The following is a 16,677-nucleotide window of genomic DNA, read 5'->3' as shown; positions in this document are numbered from 1 at the left end:
TAGGGTCAGGGTTATATATGGTCAGGCCATAGAAAGGCTTGAAGATGAATGGAAGTCTATAGAAGACAAGACACGATCCTCACTATGTACATAAGACAAGCGTGTGTTTGTGTGTGTGTGTGTGTGTGTGTGTGTGAGAGAGAGAGAGAGAGAGAGAGAGAGAGAGAGAGAGAGAGACATGATATGCTTTGAAATAAATTCCTAATACTCTGAGCCTTGATGATTTGTGGTCTTGGTGTTGAGCATCTCAGATGTAGTCTTGTATTTCAAGTATGTTTTTAGTTGTGCCAAGATGTTGCGCCACTCGTTATTTTCCTCGGATTTCTGAAGCCGACATCATTTATCAGAGAGATATATTGGAATCTCAACTTCCAGATGTTTGGAATGTTTTTTTTTTCAGGACCAACTGAATGTCTGTTTTAAAAATCAGTATTGATATGTGCACTTGTTTTACTTTCAGTACAATATTTGTCAAACACTGAGCTGATTTGTTTTAGTATCCAGATACTTAGGGTCTTCTTTTTTTTTCGATTGGCTAAATAGAAATGTTTTACAAAAGTACTGAAATACAAAGTTTCCATCATGTTCCACTGACCTGAAATATTTAACAGAATAAATTTGAGTTTGTGGAGGTTGCTCCTTTAACCTGGTAATGAATCAAGTTTTTGGTCCTGATAATTCAACTGACACACAGAGAGCAGTTTAAAAGATTTATTTAAGCAAAATGTGTAGCTGGAGAGGTAATCGGCAGACTTGGCCACAGGAACCACTGCAAAGGAGAGGGTCAGGTTAGTGGCTGCAGGACAAACAGTGGGGAGCAGTATGCACTGAATGTGAGCCACTAACCTTTCTTGAATCCAGAAGATGGCACAGAATCCAAGCTGTAGATCCAGGTGGTCGGTGTTTGTCGGCCGAGAGAGTAAGCCGGTCACAGCCAGAAGCTGAAGGTTTAATCAGGGGACAGTCCAGGGTCATGCATGAGTGGTCAGAGGAAGGCAGAGGTATCAGAGGGAAAATCCAAAAATCATAGTCCAGGGTCCAGTCCAGGGTCTTTGTCCAGAAAGGGCTCAGAAAGGCAGAGGTAACAGGAGGGGTGAGGCAGAGAGACAGAGTCAGGGTACTTGCTTGGGTCGTTGTCCAGAATCTGAAGATCAAACGAGAGAGTCCAACAGGGGCAAGGTTAGCAGACAGGAATCCACAGAACAATCAGTATCACACACAGGAAGGCAGTCACGGAACACTGGAAGGTCTACTCCCACTAATAGTATTCAAGAATCTGGCGCCTACATACTGGGGAGGCCAGGTATAAGTAGTGCTCCTCCCAGGTGCGGCAGTGCTGCTGTTCCTTGGGAAAGTACCGTTTGTGTCAGAAATCTCAGAACTCGAAAGGATGAGGTTAAAGAAAGTTTAACAAAACAATGTTCAGGATCAGTATGTGGACAATCCCAGCTTGTCTCTTAACTCCACAGCCAAACTCTAAAAGTTCAAATAATGTGAATGTCAAGACCAGGGTGTGGAATTCTGAATATTAGTGAATAAAAACATATTGTTACACAGAAAGGTCTTCTTTTCATTTGCTGAATCCCCTCAAAGCCAGGTGGTGAACAGAAAAGGCAATACAGAGGGAACCCTGGAAGGGAGAAAGTGCGCCTTGGTAATGGAGTCCAGGCTCCATTTCCCATATTAGCTAATTTGTGGAGGGTCACAGAGGTATTCCAGCGATCAAAAGCCGAAAGGCGGCAGTCTATCACAGGGCAACACAGAGACATACAGGACAAACAGCCATTCACAAACACATACACCTATGGCAGATTTAGAGTAACCAATTAACCTAACCGTCATGTTTTTGGACCGAGGGAGGAAGCCAGAGTATCTGCATGCACAGCACGTGCAAAGTCCATGCAGAAAGACCCCAGCTCAAACCCAGGGTTTGAACCCACTGTAGCTAGAATGTCCTGTATTCAAACCCAGGACATTCACAGTTGGTAGCGCCACTGTGAAGCCCCCAGTAAAAATAGTGTGAGGAAATAGCTGGGCTAGTGGGAATCCCATGACGATGCAGGTTGGTGGAGTCCCAACAGTCCAGGATTCAGAAATATTGTTAGCCAGGCTTGGGTAGGACATGAAGGCAGAGAGGTACTTGGAGAGAGGAGACAAGGAGGAATGTAAGGACAGGCAGTTGTTTAGGATATGGGAGGCTCCGGGGAAAACTTGGTACAACAATGCGAGGGAAGGATGGTGTGTGATCAAAGTGAAACAGGGTCATAAAATAGAGATTTACCCTCTTGGAGTTGCTGACAGTTTAGTGGAAGTTTGACAGTTCAGCCCACGTGTGTTTTGTGGCTCTGGAGAAGAACGTATCTGTTAATATGAGGTACTTGGGTTGCTTTTAAGGGCAATACAGTCCTAGTATCCCCAAAGCTGTGTGTCTGTGCACTCTATCCAAAATGAAGTTTGTTCTGAGATAAGGTTGGACTCTAAGCAGAATAGCTGCTTGTCTCCAGTAACATTCGTAGTGTCAAAGTGTTATTGTGGAGAGGAGTTATCTGGTTTAGGAACCCCAAGGTCTCGTCTTTGCTTTGTGCGGAGGTGGTTCAGGCCATGACCTTCAGCATGAACTGGAATTGCTCGCAACTCAGTGTAAAGCTCCTCCTATTCTTAGGCAATGCTCCTCAACAAGAAAAAAGAGGACTGCTCCCTGCAAAATGGAGATTATTCTTTGTCTGAAATAGAGGAGTTTCTTGATATCTTGTTCACAAGTCATGGCAGGATGAGACAAGAGATTGATAGATCGACTGGAGCCTTGTCCCCTGAATTCAGTCAAGGTGAAAAAGGAGCTGAGTCAAAAAGTAAAGCTCTTGATTTTCCGGTTCTGACCATCACCCAGGCTCATAAGATATGGATCAGGACCAAAAGAGTAAATACTAGATAAAAGCGACTGAAATGAGCATTTGGCATAGGGTCGATAGGCTCACCATTAAAGATTAGGAGGAACTGTCAACTTGAGGGAGCTCAAAGTGGAGCCGCTTAGGTGAGGTTGTCCAGCCACTGGGAAGAGACCTTTGGGCAGACCAGAAACTTGAATAAGGGATGGATGGATGGATGCTCTATATCTGTCTTGTAATTTTACATTAGAACAGGGAAGGTTGTTATTTAAGGTGGGAAGTTGTAATATGAAATAATCAGTTGTTAACCGAGGACAAACAGGCACAACTGCCTTTGTGATTCACTGATTTTCTCTTAAATTAAGCCCTTGAGCCTTCCCTCAAAACATAAATGCTTCATTATGCCGCAATCACAACTCAAACAATAACATTATTAATGTGCAAATGCATGTGAAAAAAGAACAGAGGAGTCAGATTTTTACCCTATTTGATTTTCTAATTCCTGTTTTTATTTTCAGTAAGGCTGCAATAATAATAATGTGCAAAAAGTACAAGACATCATAAGGACTTAGCCATTTGAGAAGCAAAACAGAAGCATTTGTTTGTTAATGAAATAACCTTGGGAGTGAAGATAAGGCACAATCAGCCAAGCTGGTTTGTTCCAGAGAAAATTTGAATTGGCATAAATATTAAACTTCTACTGGAATAAAACAGGTGTTAGCCAAATCAGCCCTCGTGAACAAGCAGAAACAGGTTTGTCCTGGTGCTTTCGCTCGTTCTATCAATAAATTATCATCAGAGAGCCCGCTGCTGTTTTTGTGCAGCCCTGCATTGAGTTGCAGCTCGTGTTCCGCTCCTCTCTCTGCTCATATCTCAGCTGCGACTTTGTCAGCCAGCCAAGCACGTAATAAGCTGTGAGCTCTGTATCATGTCCAATTATAATTAGCTTTGTCAGGCCTGAGCCCTACAACCCTCATGCAGATAATATGATAATATGTCTTCATAACCAAGTGACCTTACGCACTGAGGATTTCTCTCCTTCTGAAGATTGTGCGTCAATACAATAATGGAGTCTGGGAGGTGGTATCAGGGGAAGATTTAGAAGATCGGGCTCTTAGGTACGGTGATGCATAGATGTTATTATTCTACCTGTCGCAGTTATATACGCTGCTGGATGCGGCGTGGTGGCCAGGGAGAGTGCTACAGGCTTTCAAAGAGGGCCTGTTAATCAGACTTTATGCCTTCATTAAAGCCCATCACTGGGGGGAGTTCACACAGTGGTGTGCAAAAGTAATCATGCACCTTTAACTTTTCCATATTTCGTCATGTTACAGTGACAGAGTATTGCTCCAACGAATTTAATTGGGATTTTATGTGATAGACTAACACAAAGTAGTGTCTAATTTTGAAATAGAAGGAAAATGAGCCATTGATAGAACTATAATCTGCTACAACTACAGCTGCAAGTATGACTCTATCAGCCTTGCACTACTAGAAAAGGACATCACCTCCAGCCTAAATATGTGCAGTCATGCACAGTTGTTTTTTTTTGCATTCCAAGTGAATGTTTAATGCAAATACTCGTTGCAGAAAGAGATCTTCACCAGATTGAAATTTGGCCATGCAATACTGTAACTCTCCCTGCTGTTTGCAGCGTGTTTGCTACAAAACACCTGAACAGGAAAGCCTACTTTATAGGAAGATGGCAGTAAACTGCTGACAGGCTGAGGACTTTACTAACACTGACACAATGTAATGAGGGAGCCAGAGGTGAAGCCTATCTCAGCACGTCTGTGCCGATTTTCCCTGAGTGATTGATGTGCTCCAGTCAAATGAAACAGTGGGCTGAGTGATATGACACTTGTCCCGCTTTGACACTCGTGTCCACGGCTAACGGTTATTGGTCTTGATGGGCCCCACTCAGCTCAGCCAGCCAGCCTCAGTTATTTTGATCCCTTGTTCTTTTATTTCTGTCCCCACTCCTCCTTGTTTTCTGTCTCCTTGCCAGATCAACTAAAAGTTTAGAGACAGAGAGAACAGCCCCAGGTATTAGTTTATTAAGCATCAGGAGCTGAGATGAGATGAAAGTAATAGTGGGGACCAGAAAGCTGCATTGGCTCCTAGGATCTTGGGTAAGAAGTGACTCTTTCGTTTTGTGCTGCTGAAAGAACAAGCTTAGGCCAGCATGGTTTCATATTACAGTTACAGCTCCTTGAAAAAGTATTCACACCCCTTGACTTTTGTGCACAATGTCATGTTGCAGCCACATACTTCAATGCCTTTTCTATGATAGACCAATGCATACAAGCGAGTAGCTGTGAAATGGAAGAAGGATAAAACGTGGTTTTCAGACTTTTCTTTACAAATCATGTTTAAAAAATGTTCCCACATTTGTATACAGCCCTTTGAGTGATATTTTATAGAATCACATTTTGCTGCAATTGCATCTGCAAGTCTTCTTAGCAAAACAGCTTAAGCTCAGTTAGACTGGATAGACAGAGAGGCTGTAAGCATAGATTTTGTTGTAGACTTCTCCATTCTAACACATGAATATGCTTTTATCTAAATCATTTACTTTTTTATGCTTTCCGTATGCTTAGGGTCTTTGTTCTGCTAGAAGGTGAACGTCCAGTACAGACACAAGCCTTATGCTTCCTTTAACAGATGGATGGATGGTTAAAGTCCGTTTATCAGCTCCAAACAGCGTTCCTGTCCCTGTTGAAGTAAAGCATCATACTCCCACCCCCTAGTTTCACTGTGAATATGGAGCATTCATGGTGATATGCAGTGTTTTCTTCAGCACGTAGCATTTTGTCTATGGGATCAAAAGCTGAATGTTGGTCCCATCTTACCAGAGAACGTTCTTCACATACTTGCTGTGTGTCCCATATGACTCATGGGAAACTGTAAACAGGACTTTCTTCAACAGCAAATTTCTTTTTACCACACTTCCATACAGGCCAGACTTGCGGAGTGCGCTACTAGTAATTGTACAGTTTACAATCCACAATTTACTCTTCCGACTTAGCTGTGGATCTATGCAGCTCCTCTTGGGTTATCGTGGAACTTTTGGCTGCTTCTCTGACAAAATAGCCTAATTGCTCACCCTTTTGATTTAGGTTTTGAGATATCTCTTAGTAGTTTTGCAGTTGTGCCATACTCTTCCCTTAGTTTAAATTTCTCCACAAATGTCCAGTTTGCTGTCTTTATTGTTGATTATGCCATATCTTCCAAAATATTCTCTGGAACGCCCCCGAAGTCTTCACAGAACATAACATAATTAGATTACTACTGAATGTGATCGGTTGCGTTGGAGTTTATTTGAAGAATCGTAACATTCATGGTGATAACTTCCAATATGCAAATTTTCTGCTAGCAGGGAGATTTCCGTCCTTTTTCCCAGCCTTGCTACTAGTTCTACATTGTTTTCCGAAGTGTGCAGCTCAGTTCTTCAATTTAAAGTAATTTATTCCCCTCAAAGTCCCAAATCCCAATAGTTCCAGAATCAGATGGGTTTGCTCTCACTTAGACAAAATGTCCATCCCACGGCCTTAATGACCTGTAACTGGACATCATGTATTCAGATCGATCAGCTTCTGAGGGGCAAATCTTTTTTCTTTTGCTTTTTTTGTGAGACATGCTTTGTTAAATTGAAGAAAATTTCACATTTTTTCTTTGTAATCCATGAAAGATGTGGGAGACATTTCCAGTGGTCACAACACGGTTGCCATCAAATACTATCTGCCTCTGGTCTCTGTGACAGCTCTCATTATTGGAGGCCACCGAATAGTTACCAACTGATAAAAGCATATCACTGTGTGCAGGAAATTGAATTCTGGAGGACATAAATTCTGATTGGGTGAGATCATAGTCTGAAGCTAATTCAAGGAAGATTAAATTAATTTCAATGACATCCCTTCTATCTTGACGAAGTCGGTACATAACATAATGTAGCTCTGTTGCCTTGAGATAAGAGGATAGTCATTTTAGACTGGGCACACAAGAAGCTGAGGATGAAGCCCTAATCCCATTTCTACAACCATTTTTTAACAGAACATCATGGAGGATACAGACTGTGTGACAGCCATTATTCAGTAAGGGGATTTTGTAAGTCTTTCATTTTAGTGTGATAATTTAATTGACTGCTGACCCAAAGCCTCGGGACACAGCTTGCCATCATACACAGCCAGCTCAGTGTTCATTTTCACAGTCACATTTCTTGTTTAGTCTCACACAAACAGTACATGTGTTTTCTTTTTGCGTGGAAACAACTCATGAAGCGGTGGCATTCACTTTGCAGCATAGGGAAAAACAGTCTGCAGTGGCTTGAATTTCATTGGGATACCAGACCAGCACATAATTGTGCATTTGTATTTGGACCCCTTTATTCAAATGCCCCTAATTAAAATCTTGTCCAGCGAAGTTCCATCAAAGTCACATAATAAAAAAGTGAAGTCCAGCTATATTTAATTTGTACAAATCCAGCTGTTCTGTGAAGCACTCCGGTGTTTCTCAGAGAGCGTCAGTAAACACACAGCATCATTGAGACCAAGGAAACTCCATTCATCCCCTATTAAATCTGACCAGCTTCCTTGTCCCACCTGAAGATGATCATCCACACAGTTCTCTGCTGGTATCATCATGTCTCACCATAGGGATCATGTGTTTAGTTTGAGGTGGAGTGTTAGTTTCCCGCCACATACAACATTTTGCTTGTTGGCCAAACATGTTGATTTTGCTCTCATCAGACAAAGCCTCTTCTTTCTAAATATTTACTTTATTAAAAATGGGTTTCTCCTTGTTGGTCTTCCATAAAGGGGACTTTTGTCCCGTGGACAAATTTTCCTTCCTGAGCTGTGGATTTCAACCGCTTTTCCAGATATTGATAAATGCTCTCCTTGCATGGCCTGTCAAGTTAAGATGGGTGACCATGTCCTAGAAGTTTTCTTGTTTTGCTATACTCTTTCCATTTTCAGATGGTGGATTGAACAGGGCTCAGTTAGGTGTTCAAAGCGTGGCGTATTGTTTTATGTCCCGATCCTGCTTTAAACCTCTCCAGAACTAGTTTTCTGACCTGTTTAAAGTTTCCCCTAGCCTTTAAGATGCTGTTTGTTCACTAACGTTTCTAATAAACCTCTGAGGCCTTCACAGAAGAGCTAAATTTATACTGAGCCTAAATTTATGCACAGGTGGACTGACTAACTAGGTGACTTCTGAAGCCAGTTGTTTCATTTTTTTAATGGGGATGAAGACAACACCATTTGAACTGTTATTTGTATGAAATTTTGAAAACCATTTAGCATTTTTCTTCTACTTTATATGTCCTTGTTCCCACATGTTGATCTGTTTATGTATTTTATCAGCCTTTTATTGGAAAGATCAGACATACTGTTATTACTTCAGTCCTCAGTTGTCCCCATGTCTTAGTATAAATGATTCAAAGTGTAATTTAGTTTGTCTGTATAGAGATTTCTACTGACTGAAGTTTTTTTTTCCTCTTGAGTCCTTGTGGTTGAACTCTCCAAACGGCTAATGAATTACAGATGAACAGTGATGCAAATTAATCTTCCAGGGGTTCTCGCATAATATGGGAACCATTTAAAAATTGAATCAATAACCCTGAAGTTGAAAGCATGCAGGCACTCAGCAGGTTTGGTGACAATAAACAGAATGCAGACTGCAGGCCACTCTAAATCTTAGTGACAAGCATAGTCATGCTAAATCAGGGAAAGTGAAAACTTAAATGCCTGCATAACTTAGTCAGCTGGGGCTCTCTGTTTCCTCTGGAATCAGATGGATTTCAGCACACCAATGGAAATGAATGAATCATCTAAACTAAAACTCATTTCATCTGGTATAATGCTGTTTGAGTATGCTACATGCGTTGAAATATTTGTTATATTATTGCTTAATAGAACATAGAAAGACATCATTAGGTTGAAGACATTTACAGTCTGTTTTAAATTTAATGGGTCTTTTGTAAAATTTGCCTTCTGTTTTGCTATACAGTTATACAATCATGGTCAGACCTTGTGTTTTGTGGCTTTATTCATGTGTGTTCAGTGTTCTGAATTTTCTTTTATTTGCATTAATAAGCTTTAAAAACTTTTATTAGAGTGCATGATCTATGTCAAACCATATAAATGTTAATGAATAAATAAGTACCATAATCAGCCCCCATATCTTTCAAAGGTCTGTCTGAAGGATGAATTACATCACACATTTCAAAAAGTCAGCTTTTCAAATATTATTCAAATCAAGACTTATTTGGCATTAATGAAATAATAACAATTGCACTTTGTCTGAGGTTGCCAAATACATTGCAAGTATTTCTCAGACCCTCAACCTCTGTGACAAAATTAGTTATTTCCTTTAAGTAAATATGCTGCTTGTTATTTTACACATTCTTTCTAAAAGTCCAAAATATACAGAGAAACTTTCTGGTTATGATAACTACATTTGGTGAAAGCTTGATGTGTCCGTTTTGATACAAAAAAGTTGTGGCCATAAAGGAGATAGCTACAAGTTGAACTCGTCCCGGTCGGTCGGTACACCCGCGCTTGTCCGGTCTCGTTCCAACTTTCAACTGTGCTGTTTGCCATCCGGCTGCCAGGTCCAGTAGCATTAGCATTAGCATAATGGTTAGCATTGGCAAACCCCATTTCCTGTCAGCTTACTGTAAAATAAAGGCCACTGGAGCCAAAACACATTTTGAGTTCTGATACCTTATTGAAGTTAGAAGGAAATATTTGGGAGACAAAGAAAGATGGTCTACTGTGGATTAGCTGTTCCTCAGAACCACTTATGCTTCTGATCTCTTCAACCTCAGTTCCTCACTAACCATAGGGACAGTTGGCTTCTTTTGCTGCAACAGGAGTAATGTTTGACTGGAGGTCGATCTGAACAAATGCTGTTGATCCCTCCGGGTTGATGTATGGATGGAATATCATCCAGATTGAGTTTTTGTTCAAAGGTGACAACATTTTTGTTTAAAAAGTCATGATATTTCAGAAAGTTCCATAATGCCATTCACAACAATATTGCATCACAGTTACTCCTAAGTACTTAACAGTAAACATGAACTTGTTTTTGAGCATCCATTCTATTTTTGACACCAAACCCAGCAAGTTAAGTATTTTTTACTTAATTTTTTTTTTTTGGGGGGGGGGGGGGGGTAAAACCATAGTTATAGTAAAAATAATTATGACATAACATTTAAAAATATTTGATGCTTGTTATTATATATAATCAATACGAAAATATTTGCTCAAGAAAAAGATGGACATCTCTCTAGTCTCTCGTGTGGTGTCCCCCACCATGAGCCCAATATGTAATTGAGTTGGCAAAGTTGGCAACGGGAATGTTAAATAAAAACCTTGCAAAAAAACGTATTTACAAAAAAGTAGCAAAGCATCTTTCACGTGCAATTTTTCACTAAATCAACAATAAACTTCTCTGAACAAATGAAAAACATGAAAAATGATAAATGCAAAAGTAACAAAGACATGAAAATTAACCCTATGTTCAACTTTCCAAACAAAGGCCTGTAATGGCTTAGATAACATGCAAATTCAACCGAAACAGGAAAAATGGAAGTTTAATTTTAAATGGCTTATACATGTATTGCGCTTTAAATAGTCCAACGACCCCAAGTGTGAATTGTCACACTGATTAAGATAGTCGGAGCGGGGATTGAACCAGCAACCCGCAAACTGCAGGACGAACTCCCTAACTGCTATGCCACTGTCGCCCTTGAAAGGGGTGTGAAGGAAGCCATCTACGTCAAGAGAGAAAGACCAACCTTAAACAGAGGAGGAGGCCTTAGGTTCCAACTCTCAAAAACTTACAACACAGCTATAGGATTAATTCCAGCCAATCGTCAACTTAACTCTCACCCTCATTCAGGTGATTAAAACATTGTTCCTTTAAGCCAAGCCAATAACAACTCTAACGACTCCTCGTTACAGAGGAGTGGACCAGTTTCGGTCCATTCCGCTGGCTTAATGGTTTTAACGACCGCCCATTACTAAGGGGTGGTCCTGTTTCGGTTGAATTTGCATGTTATCTAAGCCATTACAGGCCTTTGTTTGGAATGGTATAAAGCTTGTTACTCATCATTACTCCAGACTTTTTGAATTGAGAAAGCTTCCGGGAGAGGAAGCGAAACGTCTTCAACTACGGAAAACAAGTCCAGTTGCTTTGTTTTTTACCTTTTTTTGGTATGTTCAACTTAGTGTTGAGGTCTGTTAATCTAAAATAATTTGCAGAAGTTCTGCAGACTTTGAGGATCTTTGGTTTTAATGAGCTCCTCCTAATGAACCTTCCTCAGAAAAAAACATGTCCTGATCACATTGTTCAGTTTCCTCTAGAAAGTAAGACATCTATGATGTTTTAGGAGTTTTCATCAAACATAAACATGTGAAATCAGAACAAAAAATAAGTCTTTTCCTAAGAACACTTTATAGGATGAGTCCTAGTTTTATATTACACTGCCCATTGTTGCATTTTATTCATTGTACTTTATTTGTGTCCTCATTTCAATCCCACTTAAAATCTACTGTCTTTGTTAATTTTCCTCCATGATCGGTTAAACAGAGTTATCTTTCGTGGCGCTATATGCACCATTGATACAAAATAAGTTTAATATTTTTTCATGATTAAAATTTCTCCCCTTGCTTATTGCAACTGTTTTCAAAATGCTAATATTAAGTTATTTTTGAAATAAAGACAAACACAGAAAAATCATATAATGTTCATTTCCATGTGGGGGGCACCAGACAGCATTTGTGCTCAGGGCTCCCAAATGGCTAGCACCACCACTGATCTTACCAAGGCGTTAGTGCAGCAGCCAGCAGGTACCCTGTTGGATGAGCTAATGCCAGCTGAGTCTGACCACCATGTGGTGAAGGACTGTTCAGAGTTCAGAGATATTTACATCAACAATTAGACTACAAGCTGTAAACTGCAGATAGGTTGTTACGGATGGGGATAGAAGTCCCGGCACACGGTGCACGCTAGAAAAAAAGGTCCTGGTACACTGAGGGGTAAATTTTAGAAGTGCCAGTACTGCGTACCGGTCCATACCGGCCCACTTAAACTACTGACATTGTGTTTGTGCAGAAAAACAAAACAAAACCCTTTAAAACATTTATTTTAAAGGGTTTATTAAAGGTTTCATCAAATATGCTACTAATTACTTTGTTAAAAGGACTTTTTTTTTTTACTTAACATGGGTGTTTTCCCTAATGGATAAATATTCTTAAATTAAATGTTAAACCTTTCTACATTTTACAGTGACATAACAATGCTGCAATACAAAATGTATTAATTTTGACGTTTTTTTCCCCCGTACCATTTGAAATAACATTGTTGTCATCAATTCAGGCAAATCAACAGCATTACATGGATAAATAATTCACAAGTTAGCTGGGATCAGAAATGGTCATTTGTGTATAATAGAATTGTTTTCTCTGCACTATTTCAACTCCTGTTGTCTACTCAAGCACTTAAAGATCGTACAAGTGGGTCACTGGGTCACGTCATCTGGCTGCATCACCACTTGTCACAGTAATGACCCCAAAATGCTGAGAGCTGAACTCATTATAAATGTGTTTGCTGTTAACTATAATTTAACCCTGACATGTTGGCCAGGCTTGTTTTTCAATCTATAAGGAGATGGATAATCTGTCCCACCTGTGTGTCCATTGCTTAATCTTTCATAATGGTCTTTATGTGCTGAGGACACTCGAGCACAGACACATATCTTGAACTGCATTGCGCAGAAACTGCTTTCATGCTTTTCTGGTGATGTCTTTTTTAATTGTCAGCACACGACTTTGAATGTTCAGTTCTTACCTTACAAAATCCTCTCACCTTCTCTCCTCTCATGAGTCCCCGCTGATCTTCCTCTTCACCTCAGACCTGATCTGTGGATCGGCCACCATCCATCCCCCATCTGTCTCCTTCTACCACCATCCCTTTCCTGTGCGCCATCTTTCAGAACTGTAACCTATGGTGGCCAGCTGTGCAGGGAGCCCCTGAGTGTGTTTATGCTGAGCTGCACTTTATCACATGCAGCCGCACAGCTGCCAGCTTTACTCGGAGTGTATTCCAGCCTTCCCTGCCTCTGGCTATGTTTTTTTTTTTCTTTTTTTTTTCAAATATGCTGGTCACATCCCACACCACTGTTTCTTTTTGCTCTCTCTCTCTCCAGCTGCTGCCCTGCTGTGGAAGGTGGGCTGAACTGTTAATGGCCTGTGGAGTGCAAACACCGGTGCCCGCTGCTGCCTGTGGGCAGGCTTGCAGCATCCCTTCCAGTAAGACAGAAACAAATGCCAAGCATTCAGAGATGCAACTGCTTCATTGCATCTCTGAATGCTTGGCTTAGCATTAGCTGCTCTTGTCTTAAAGTGTGGAATTGATTTTTGATACATACTGTTGACATGTCCTCTTCTATTTTAAAGGCCAAGTATTAAAGTATCACAACATTTTGCCGAGCAGAATTTTAAATTTTCAAAAAGACACCAAGTAGTTGAGAGAAGGGACAGAGCAGTTAGTTTTCAGGTGAGCTAGTTTATTTTAGCCTGTTTGGAAAAGTATGACTTAAGCTGAAAGTAGGAAGTGTTGTAGGACTAATTTTCCCATGATGCTCTGCTGCGTACGAGGCTGTGTAATGCTGTGTTCCATTTGTCAGAATGTCTGACTACCAAGGCTCCCTAAAGTTGGAATACTTTTTCACACATGACCAGATTGATTTGGAGACCATTTTGCTTAATTAATGAAATCATCCATTAAAGAAAATCCGTTTTATATTTATTTGGATTATAATGACTGATATAAAGACGGGTTTGATGTAAAACATATACATGTTGAAAAAGAACAAAAAAGATAAAATCCGAAAGAGAGAAAACAATTTTTTGGTTTCTATTTTTATTTTACAGTTTTTTAGGAATGTTTATTAGACATGAAATTTCTGAAACCCTCAGAAATACAAGTTTCACATCAACTATGCTACAAGTTTAGCGTTATTTTGAAGACTTTTATTGCTGTATTCCCCTCTTTTCTCACATGTTTTTATGCATGTAGGTTCCTCAAAAGTATAGTATTTGTTTTGTAGGGAAGTACCAAAACCTTTACGTTGCAGGTTTATTAGATTTTAACATATAAAGTATACTTGCACTCTACTACGTGCATTTTAGTTACACTTATATAGTGGGAAAGAAAATGTATTGTGACAAAACTATTGCTATTGTTATATGACAATAAGTTCTGGACTGCATAAACACGGCACTCAAATATTGAAATCTAAATCTGTCCTTTGGTCAGTTCTTCCATTTTGTCTTTGTGATCTGAGGAAACTGAAAGAATTTAAAATGAGGCGTTTTTTCTTTTTTTGCTATCAGATTAAAAAACAAATACATTAATCATTCACCTTTTGAGTTTTGATTGTCCGTTGAAATGTCAAAGAATGAATGATTAAGGGATTGTTCTGGTTAAGGCAGGGTTCTGTCTAAATCCCCTTCACTGCCAACCTCTTGTCCCCAAGCAGACGTTGTGGAACAGTCCCTCCTCTCCATCTTATAGGGTCCCCAGTGTCCTAGCATCCTATCAGGACGGAGAGATCTCTATCACCTCCCCCGCCTCGAAGCACATCAAGAGGTGCTGTTGCGGGCTCTCATGCAAGGTGACAGCTCCTCACACTTCAGCGTTCGGATTACCTCAAGTAGCGCAGATATCAGAAAAAATGAGCACGCTTTCCACCACCTTGACCAAATTTAGATTGACTGAGGGTATCCGCAGGCTGCAGCGCCCCCCATCCGCCCATGCTGTCAAAGCAGGCCTGCTGGTTACTCTACGCTTGAGAGACAGAGGAGCGTGGAGACACATCAGAGGGGAAAAACTGGCTGCAGACAGAAGGGGGAGGCAGAGGGGAGTGAACGCTTTGAAGCCACTGGAGGTGATGTCAAGTTTGCTTAAACTCAAGCTTGGTGTTTGAATATGCTGGCCACTAATATGGCACCAGTATCTCTGTCCTCATCTCTGTTTTCTGTCACTATGTACAATCTTGGCCGGTCTCCTCGGCTCCTGACAATGTCCTTTCACATCATGTTATTGCACCCTTGGAGCCGCAGTCAGCAAGCCGTCACTCAGCTTCTTTGTCTGAAAGTCGGGCCTGGTTATTTGCACTTAATGCACTCGGTGCTTGTCTGAAAGAGATGGGGAATTTTCTATCAGTTTCTCTGTAAAAAAAAAAAAGTCACTGACAGCGGAGCCAGACTATCTCCCACTGGTTTCTCTTGGTATCTGACAAGTGTTTTTTCTTTTCTTTTTTTTTTTTTTGTAAGGCCTGGAGATGATAGCCTGACCTCCTGTTAGGAAGATCTCTTTAGGAACCAGAGTTAGGTCTGTAATGCGTTTGTCAGCTTCAAAATCCCCCATGTGTCCTTCGATGTGGGACTTGTAAACTGATGTATCAGTTGCTTGTTTTTGGTTCATTTAAGGTCAACTCACCCTGAAGCCTTTTTGGGAAATGAAGCCAAAAAGATCAAAGCTTTCATAGCTTTCAAGGTTGATGCTAAAGCCATGGATCGGTAGGGGACTCCCTTTAAACAGTACAGAATCTGCGTTCAGACAGAAGTGCATGCCTTGAAAGTCAGACTGCAACATGATCATTTCCTGTTATTCTGTAATGTTAATCAGAGCCTGAGATTTTTTTTTGGACGTTCACAAAATTTTATGTATTTTATCGGGACTTTTTGAAACAGAACAACACAAAATATCATCTAATTGTGAAGTGAAAGAAAAACGATGCATGGGTTTCTAACTCTTTCGCTAATAGAAATCGGAAAAGTGTGGCATGCTATTGTATTTAGCCCTCCTTATACCACAATCTTTCTCTGTGAACATGGCCGCAAGTCTTTTGCCATATAACGCTACCAGATTTCCACATCCAGAGGTTGAAAGTTTTACCAATCTTTCTGTGCAAAACTGCTTAAACTTTATTAGATTGAAGGGAACTATAATGTATAAAGGAACAATAAGTGAAATTTCATTATTTTAGAATGTGTAAAGTTTACCCGCCTCCGACTCTTGTAGGAAAAGGTAAAGAGCTCCGAATGATCATTTACATCAGCATTATACAGAATGTAGAATGTACACTCCCTTGCATGGGAGTGTACCCATATGACATCAGTGATCCTCGCATGGCATTGGTGGACAATGTCTTACCATATTCTGGACGTGACCAAGCTGAGTCACTTTCATTAATCAGTCCATTTTGTCCAATCTAAGCATGTCAGTCTGTAATGTTCACAGTGTCAGTGAGTTATCTTTTCTTCCCCAGTAACTGCTTTCTGCAGCTCCAGCATCTGTAATCTCTGAATATCTAACAATAGAAAGAGTTGTTTCTGTGTCTCTGCTCTGTCTTCTCTAAGCCCCAGTCGGTCAGGGCAGATGACCGTTCACACTGAGCCTGGTTCTGCTGGAGGTTTTTCCTTCCCGTTAAAGGGGAGTTTTTCTCTCCACTGTCGCTTCATGCTTGCTCAGGTTGAGGGATTGCTGCAAAGTCATGGCCAATGCAGACAACTGTCCACTGTGGCTCTACGCTCTTTCATGTGGTCTTGTCATGTCAAGTCTGCTTGTCAAGACTTGATGCATCTGCTGGGTTTCCTTAGATAGGAAACTTTTTGACCAATCTGTATGATTTGACTTTGTAAAGTGTCTTGAGATGACATGTATCATGAATTGGTGCTATATAAATACAATTTAATTGAATTGAATTGAGCCATGTACA

The 16,677-nt window shown here is 40.4% G+C and overlaps 1 long non-coding RNA gene across 2 annotated transcripts; it reads right to left on the bottom strand.

The window, feature by feature from the left end:
* Positions 1-539: 539 nt before the first annotated feature.
* LOC118564304 lies at positions 540-12,973 on the bottom strand. Of its 2 annotated transcripts, none has more exons than XR_004931747.1 (3): positions 12,741-12,973; positions 847-1,144; positions 540-769 (listed from the first exon to the last, which is right to left on the bottom strand). It is a non-coding gene; the product is annotated as an uncharacterized LOC118564304 (long non-coding RNA). The 2 variants fall into 2 exon arrangements; XR_004931746.1 differs by having other exon boundaries at positions 12,759-12,973.
* Positions 12,974-16,677: the final 3,704 nt, after the last annotated feature.

The sequence above is a fragment of the Fundulus heteroclitus genome, chromosome 10 (genome assembly GCF_011125445.2).
Source record: "Fundulus heteroclitus isolate FHET01 chromosome 10, MU-UCD_Fhet_4.1, whole genome shotgun sequence".
Classification (NCBI taxonomy): Eukaryota; Metazoa; Chordata; class Actinopteri; order Cyprinodontiformes; family Fundulidae; genus Fundulus; species Fundulus heteroclitus.
The sequence above is the reverse complement of the archived record's forward strand: the minus strand, read 5'-3'. Positions and strand labels throughout refer to the sequence as shown.